A 9,187-nucleotide genomic window follows, 5' to 3' on the forward strand; every position below is an offset into this window, starting at 1 on the left:
CTTCTCTGCTGGGGGTTGGAGGGGCTGCTGGGGTGCATTGCTAAGTGAACGAACTGAGGAATTGGGACTTTTATTTCCAGCAGGGAGCAGCTGCCCAAGTTACCTGGGAGATGGGAAAATCGTGTCAAAGCTGGTTAACCCTTTGAGGATTAGAATAATGGTGGAAGCAGGAAGGAGAAGGGGGTTCACTCCCAGGATGTACGTAGGTGAGTCTGGCTTTAGAGGGGGTGCCATTCTGGAGCTGGGAGGAAGGCAGCCTACCTGGCTTCTTTTTGAGGCCCCCTCTCCATTCCTTCAGTCAGACCTCTGGCTCCTCCTTCCAATTCAGCACTTTCCCAGGCAGCCCATTCCCCACCCAAGATCCCAAGACCTAGATATCTGAAGATGCTTCCTCCTCAGGACCAGCCCTCCCTGCAGTCTTGTCCTTCACGGCTCAAGTCTTGTCTATTCCAAATCACCACTGGGATTCCTAAGTCCAGGACAGAGCTTCAGGCAAGGAAAAGAGAAGAGTTGGGAAAGCCAGTTTCCAACATTTATCAGCCACGTGTACCTGCAAACTATATACCTTGGGTAAATCATCACTCTCTTGAAATGGGAGTAAAACCATCTGCCTTGTCTTTCTTACAGGATTTTCAGAATCAGATAGAGAAATGTTGGTTATAATGTTTGAAAATGGGAAAGTGATACTCTCATTTTCTCAGTTGTGCAGGCCTGGCCTGTAATTAGATCTTTGGGGCCTTTTTGCCTGACTTCAAAATTTCCTTAAAAATTATTTTTGGTATCAAAATTTCCTCTTCAAAATACCGAATCAGGTTACCTACCACTTACGCTTAGAATAATGTGCTCATGGCCGGGCGCGGTGGCTCACGCCTGTAATCCCAGCACTTTGGGAGGCTGAGGCGGGCGGATCACGAGGTCAGGAGATGGAGACCATCCTGGCTAACACAGTGAAACCCCGTCTCTACTAAAGAATACAAAAAATGGCCGGGCGCGGTGGCTCAAGCCTGTAATCCCAGCACTTTGGGAGGCTGAGACAGGCGGATCACGAGGTCAGGAGATCGAGACCATCCTGGCTAACACAATGAAACCCCGTCTCCACTAAAAATACAAAAAAATTAGCCGGGCGTGGTGGCGGCGCCTGTAGTCCCAGCTACTCGGGAGGCTGAGGCAGGAGAATGGCGGGAACCCGGGAGGCGGAGCTTGCAGTGAGCCGAGATCGCGCCACTGCACTCCATCCTGGGCGACAGAGCGAGACTCTCCCTCAAAAAAAAAAAAAAAATTAGCCGGGCGTAGTGGCGAGCGCCTATAGTCCCAGCTACTCGGGAGGCTGAGGCAGGAGAATGGCGTGAACCCGGGAGGTGGAGCTTGCAGTGAGCCTAGATTGGGCCACTGCACTCCAGCCTGGGCGACAGAGCAAGACTCCGTCTCAAAATAATAATAATAATAATAATAATAATAATAATAATAATAATGTGCTCATGAGTCCCATGGGGAAAATGCAAAAAACAATTGAGATAAATAGCGTAAAAAAACGAAATTTTAGCCGGGCGCGGTGGCTCACGCCTGTATTCTCAGCACTTTTGGGAGGCCAAGGCGGGCAGATCACGAGGTCAGGAGTTCAAGATCAGCCTGACCAACATGGTGAAACCCTGTCTCTACTAAACATACAAAAATTAGCAGGATGTGGTAGCACGCTCCTGTAATCCCAGTTACTAAGGAGGCTGAGGCAGGAGAATCGCTTGAACCTGGGAGGTGGAGGTTGCAGTGAGCTGAGATTGTGCCACTGCACTCCAGCCTGGGTGACAGAGTAGGACTCTGTCTCAAAAAAAAAAAAAAAAAAAAAAATTAGCGGGGTGTGATGATAGGTGCCTGTAGTCCCAGCTACTCAGGAGGCTGAGGCAGGAGAATTGCTTGAACCCGGGAGGCGGAGGTTGCAGTGAGCAGAGATCACGCCCCTGCACTCCAGCCTGGTCAACAGAGCGAGACTCTGTCTCGGAAAAAAAAAGAAATTTATATTTTGGAATGGAAGGCCTTGTCCTTCATTTTATTTTAAAATGAGAAAAAAAATTGGACACCATCCAAGTAAGCTGGAGAAATATGCTAGGGGTCCTTCTCTGGGCACTGTAAATCCCACTGGCCATCCCTACCCTAGAGTGTGAGTGGTGTGTTAGTCTGGCCTCCGACATTCCATTTTCAGTTCCTAAAGGGCAGGACCACCATCAAATCTATTTCTAGCACTATAGAATATTAGGACTTTTCTTTTTCTTTTTTCTTTTTTTTTTTTTTTTTATGAGACAAGGTCTCCCTCTATTGCCTAGGCTCACTGCAACCTCCACCTCCCAGGCTTAAGTGATTCTCCTGTGGCAGCCTTCTGAGTAGCTGGGATTACAGGTGCCCACCACCACGCCTAGCTAATTTTTGTATTTGTAGTAGAGACAGGGTTTCTCCATGTTAGCCAGGCTGGTCTCAAACTCCTGACCTCAGGTGATCTGCCTGCCTCCGCCTCCGAAAGTGCTGGAATTACAGGCGTGAAGCCACCGTGCCCAGCCTTAGAATCATTTTTTTTTTTCTTGAGACCAAGTTTCGTTCTGTTGCCCAGGCTAGAGTGCAGTGGCACAATCTCTGCTTACTGCAGCTTCGGCCACCTGGGTTCAAGTGATTCTCCTACCTTAGCCTCCTGAGTAGCTGGGATTACAGGCGCCTGCCGGACATGAATATTAAAGTCTTAAGTTCCTAGAGGGCAGGGCCACCATCAAATACCTATTGCTAGCACTATAGAATATTAGGACTTTTTTTTTGTTTTGAGACAAGGTCTCGCTCTGTTACCCAGGCTGGAGTGCAATGGCACAATCTCAGCTCACTGTAACCTCCGCCTCCTGAGTTCAAGCAATTCTACGTCAGCCTCCCGAGTAGCTGGAACTACAGGTGCATGCCACCATGCCCGGCTAATTTTTGTATTTTTAATAGAGACAGGGTTTCACCATGTTGCCCAGGCTGGTCTCGAACTCGAGCTCAAGAAACCCACCTATTGTGGCCTCCTAAAGTGTTGGAATTACAGGCATGAGCCACCGCGCCTGGCCAATTGGAAGGTTTTAACTCTAACAAAGAGAAGAAAAAGAGAGAGAGGCAGTCAGCAGGAACTGTATTTCTCCACGTCTAGCTTGCTTGATCTCAATGACCTTTTTTTTTTTTTTTTTTTTTTTTTTAAAATAATACAGACCACAGTCACACCAGTGATGTATTTTCAATCTCGCATTTTCAGGAAGAGGAAACTCTTACAAGCAGAATGTATTATATGTAAATGCAAGTTTCACACAGCCAAAAGTGTATCTGGACAACACTCTATAAATAAGCAGTGTTGAAAACACTCTGCAATGTAACTAATAGATAGGCTTGAGTGCCCTGAGCCTTCCTTGGGTTGTTTGGGTTACAGCTAAACTAGCCTCCGCCTCCACCCTTTTTAGCAAAGATTCCTTTTACAATGCAAACAACCATTCCCTAACTTTTCTGTCTTAAAGATCAAAATTCTGCACAATTTATTTTCTGAAAGTAAGAAAGACATATAAAAAAAATTCACGGTTGGGTGCGGTGGCTCATGCCTGTAATCCCAACACTTTGGGAGGCCAAGGTGGGCAGATCACCTGAGTCAGGAGTTTGAGACCAGCCTGCCTGGCAAGGTGAAACCCCGTCTCTCCTAAAAATACAAAAATTAGCCAGGTATAGTGACACGCGCCTGTAGTCCTCCCAGCTACTTGGGAGGCTGACGCAGGAGAATCGCTTGAACTCAAGAGGCAGAAGTTGCAGTGAGCCGAGATTGCGCCACTGCACTCCAGCCTGGGGGACAGAGTGAGACTCCGTCTCAAAAAGAAAAAAAAAAAAAAAATCACATTCATTCAATCTAGCAAATATGCCTTGTCCATTTCACTACCCCTAACACCACTGCTGCTACCACCACCACCACCATCACCACTCTAGAGACTCGCAACCCCTTCTAGTCCCAGGGTTGGAATAGGCTCTGGCCAACTCCATTTCCACCACCACCACCACCACCACCACCCTTGGGAATGGGCTTAACTCCAGGGGTATACAAAATCCCTTCCCCATCCCCTTAGATCCATTATTCATTCATCCCATAAATACTTATTTATGTATGAGATGGAGTCTCGCCCTGTCTCTCTCGCTACTGTGTGTTAGGCACTCTTCTAGTAATAGGTGCTGAGCATACAGTAATTGAACTCAGCAGACGTCTCATTAAGTTTACCTTCTAGTGGGAGGAAACAATAAATAAATGAATAGATGAGGCTGGTTGTGGCAGCTCACACCTGTAATCCCAGCACTTTGGGAGGCTGAAGCACAAGGATCACTTGAGCCCAAGAGTTTGAGACCAACCTGGGCAACATGGTGAGACCCCATCTCTACAAATAAAATTATTTAAAAACCTGAAAAGGCCGGGCGCGGTGGCTCACGCCTGTAATCCCAGCACTTTGGGAGGCCGAGGCGGGCGGATCACGAGGTCAGGAGATCGAGACCATCCTGGCTAACACTGTGAAACCCTGTCTCTACTGAAAATGCAAAAAATTAGCCGGGCGAGGCGGCGGGCGCCTGTAGTCCCAGCTACTCGGGAGGCTGAGGCAGGAGAATGGCGGGAACCCGGGAGGCGGAGCTTGCAGTGAGCCGAGATCGCGCCACTGCACTCCAGCCCGGGCGACAGAGTGAGACTCCGTCTCAAAAAAAAAAAAAAACAAAAACAAAAACCTGAAAAAATGATGAGCCAGGTGCCTATAATCCCAGTGCTTTGGAAGGCTGAGGCAGGAGGATTGCTTGAGCTCAGGAGTTTGATACCAGCCTGGTCAACATAGTGAGACCTCATCTCAACTAAAAATTTAAAAAATTAGCCAAGCGTGGTGCTGTCCACTTGTGGTTCCAGCTTACTCAGGAGGCTGAGGCAGGAGGATCACTTGAGCCCAGGAGGGCAAGGTTGCAGTGAGCCATGATTGCACCACTGCACTCCAGCCTGGGTGACAGACTGAGACACTGTCTCAAAAAAAAAAAAAGAATATGCTGGGCATGGTGGCTCATGCCTGTAATCCCAGCACTCTGGGAGGCCGAGGTGGGTGGATCACAAGGTCAGGAGTTCAAGACCAGCCTGGCCAACATGGTAAAACCCCATCTCTACTAAAAATACAAAAATTAGCCTGGTGTGTGTAATCCCAGCTACTCAGCAGGCTGAGGCAGGATAATTGCTTGAACCCGGGAGGCAGAGGTTGCAGTGAGCTGAAATCCCGCCACTGCACTCCAGCCTGGGTGACAGAGCAAGACTCCATCTCGAAAGAAAAAAAAAAAGAATAGCCGGGCACGGTGGCTCAAGCCTGTAATCCCAGCACTTTGGGAGGCCGAGACGGGCGGATCACGAGGTCAGGAGATCGAGACCATCCTGGCTAACACAGTGAAACCCCGTCTCTACTAAAAAATACAAAAAACTAGCCGGGCGAGGTGGTGGGCGCCTGTAGTCCCAGCTACTCGGGAGGCTGAGGCAGGAGAATGGCGGGAACCCGGGAGGCGGAGCTTGCAGTGAGCTGAGATCCGGCCACTGCACTCCAGCCTGGGCGACAGAGTAAGACTCCGTCTCAAAAAAAAAAGAAAAAAGAATAGATGAGAAGATAGTTGATTATAAGTGCTATGATGACAATTAGAACCCAGGATGGATAGGAAGTGGCTGGGGAAGAAACCTAGGTATGGCTGTCAAGAAAGGTCCCTATAAGGAAGTGCTGTGTACATGCAGACCTGAATGACAAAGAGTCAACCATGCAAAGAATCTGGGTAAAGAGCATTCCAGTCAGAGGGAACAGCTAATGCAAAAGCCCTAAGGCAATAGCAAGCTCACTGTGCTCAAGAAACAGAAAGAAAGTCAGTGAGGCTGAAACCCATATGTTGAAGGAAGAAAGTATAAGATGAGGTCAGAAAAAGAGGCATGCCCTAGCTAGTGGAGAAGCTCTTAGGCCAGGGAAAGGAGTTTGGATTTCATTCAAAGTGTAATGAGAAGGTGTTAAGCTCCAAAGTGGCACAATCTGATTTATGGTTTTAAAGGATCATGGTAGCTGCTGAGTGGAGAATAAATTGTGGGATCAAGGGATGCAAGGTAAACCACTTAGAAAGCTATTATAGTGGTCCAGGTGGAAACAGTGGCTTGGACAAGGATGGTGATAGAGGGCGGGGCTGTTGAGAAGTAGAAGGACTCAGGAAATGTTTTGGAGTTGGAGTACCCTAATGACCTGCCTTGGCTCTCTCTGCATGGTTTATGCATATCAAATAATTATCAACAATCGGCAAATATTTATTGAGTTCCTACCACGTCCCAGGCACTGTGCTACGCACTGGAAGCTACAGCCCAGAGGAGAAGGCCCACTCCACCTCCTTCTGCCCTACTGCCATAGGAGCTCTAGTTTGAGGAAGCTACTGCCCATCCCAACCCCACCCCATTTGCAGGGCCAGAGGCACACCTGTTACCCCACCCTACCCACCCCTGCACTCTATTCCAATGCCGATCTGGAATTGATGGGGTGGGGGCAGTGTTTACAGTGGAGAATTGATGCCATAAAAAGAAGAGTTCAAAGTCCTCTTGAAGGTCTCAGAGCAAAGACCAGGAGAGCCCAAAGCTTCCAGAGTGGAAAGGGAGTACAGCAAGGGCCATGAGGATGAGACAACTCTTGCTCACACTACTGCTAGTCCTTCTCCGGGTTCCCAGAGCCCAGACTTTCTCAGTCTTCACTATCCCATTCTGCCGGCACCTATTCCCTCGGCCCCACCTTAGTAAATGTCTGGGTCTTGTATGCCCTCTGGTGGCATAATCATGGCACTGCAGCCCATAGTTAGTCCCCAACTTTTCACTACTCAATCTACAATGTTCTCTGGCTCACAGCTCCTAGGGGCAGTATGGAAATTCTGGAAATCAGGGAAGGGCTGGAACACTGGTCTCTGGGTGTTGGAAGGATGAGCTAACTCTCCATCTAGTTTTATATGCAATGCTAGATTCATCTTTTATGAGTTGAATTAAGCATATTTGAGCACCTGCTGTGAGCGGATCCCAGTTACCAACATGTGCTTAGCTGACCCAAGCTACGACTGGCCACTCCCACCAAAATCTTAGAGTCTGGAGCTGGGGGTGTGTGAAGAAGCAAGAGCGGTTTAGAATTCATTCTGCTGTCAGCAGCAGTGTCAGAAGCCCGAACCTCACCCTCCTAGCATTCCTGCTGCCTAATTTCCCTTTGTTCCTGCCTGTTTTTTACACCTGATTCTCTGGCCTTTCTATCAGTTCTGTGAGCAAGTTATTCACTATCCTTCCAACAAATGTCATTTCTGCTCACATTAGTTGGAGTCTGTTTCTGTTTTTATAACCAAGATGACTGGTACGTTGGACAATTCATCAAGCCTCTCTGGACGTTAGTTTCCCCCTTAGTAAAAAAGGGAGAATAGCAAAGACTTCCATGTGCAAGGCCATTTTTATTAAACAAGTATATTAGTTCTCTGTTGCTGCATAACAAATTACCACACATTTAGCAGCTTAAAGCAACACACGTTTACTGTTTCATAGTTTTTGCCTATCAGGAGACTGAGCATAGCTCAGTGGGGTCCTCTACTTCAAGGTCTCACAAAGCTACAAGCAAGGTGTTAGCTGAGGCTTCAGTCTCATCTATGGCTGGAATAAGGAAGGATCCAATTCCAAGCTCATTGGTCATTGATAGGATTCAGTTCCATACGGGCTAGGCTGCTGGACTGAGGGCCTCAGGCACCTTTCCCCTTAGGCCTCTGCCACGTGGCATGTCTTCATCCAAGCCAGCAAGAAGAGAGTCCTCTAGCAAACAGAAGTTATGGTCTCTTACAGCCTCATTACAGAAGTACCATCCATCACTTTCCGATGGATCAGAAGCAAGTCTCTAGGCCAGCCCACAGTCAAGGGAGGGAACTACTTAAGGACATGAATACCAAGAGGTGGGGATCATTTGTGGCCATCTCAGATTTGCCTGCCACAATGTGGTAGCTGTTAGTCATCTTTCAAGGACTCCTCAAAATGCCACTTCCTTCTTGAGGGCTTTTTAAGTTCTTCCCCTACCCAAACCCATCAAAGTTAACCCCTCTTACAGATGATGAAACTTGAAAATGCACTGGATATTAGATGGAATTGTATTCAATTGTGTTAGGGAAGGGTAATGGTTATTTGGTTATTTTGACACTAAGAAATTCCCCTAATTTTAACATTTATTTATTTATTTAAATTGACAAATAAAAATTATATATACACATAAATTATGTACAACATGTTTTGAAATATGCATATATTGTGAAATGGCTAAATCAAGCTAATTAACTTATGCATCACTTCACATGCTTATCTTTTTTTTTGGTGGTGAGAATACCTAAAATCTACTCTCTCAGCAATTTCAAGTATAAGATGCATTGCTATTAACTCTAGTCACCACGTTGTGCAATAGATCTCTTGAACTTATTCCTCTCATCTAACAGAGATTTTGTATCCTTTAGCCAACTTCATTTCGGCCCAATCCTCCCACTCCCCAGCCTCTGGTGACCGCCATTCTACTTTTTCTACGAGTTCAACTTTCTAAGATTCCACATATAAACGAGACCACGGCCAGGTGCAATAGCTCACACCTGTAATCCCAGCACTTTGGGAGGCTGAGGTGGGCGGACCATGAGGTCAGGAGTTCAAGATCAGCCTGGCCAACATAGTGAAACCCCGTCTCTACTACAAATACAAAAATTAGCCGGGTGTGGTGGCATGCACGTGTAGTACCAGCTACTTGGGAAGCTGAGGCGGGAGAATCGTTTGAACCCAGGAGGTGGAGGTTGCAGTGAGCCGAGACCACGCCATTGCACTCCAGTGAGAGTGACAGAGAGAGACTCTGTCAAAAAAAAAAAAAAAAAGATCATGTGGCATTTGTCTTTCTGTGCCAGGCTCATTTCACTTACCATAATATCCTCCAGGTTCATCCATGTTGCCATAAATTGCAAAATTTCATTCTCTTTTTTTATGGCTGAATACTATTACATAATGTATATACTGTATATGCATTTTCTTTATCCATTTATCTGTTGATGGACACTTAGGGTGATTCCATATCTTGGCTATTGTGTGTGTGTGTGTGTGCGTTGTTGTTATTGTTGTTTCTGA

This window comes from Macaca thibetana, chromosome 11 (assembly GCF_024542745.1).
Source record: "Macaca thibetana thibetana isolate TM-01 chromosome 11, ASM2454274v1, whole genome shotgun sequence".
Lineage (NCBI taxonomy): Eukaryota > Metazoa > Chordata > Mammalia > Primates > Cercopithecidae > Macaca > Macaca thibetana.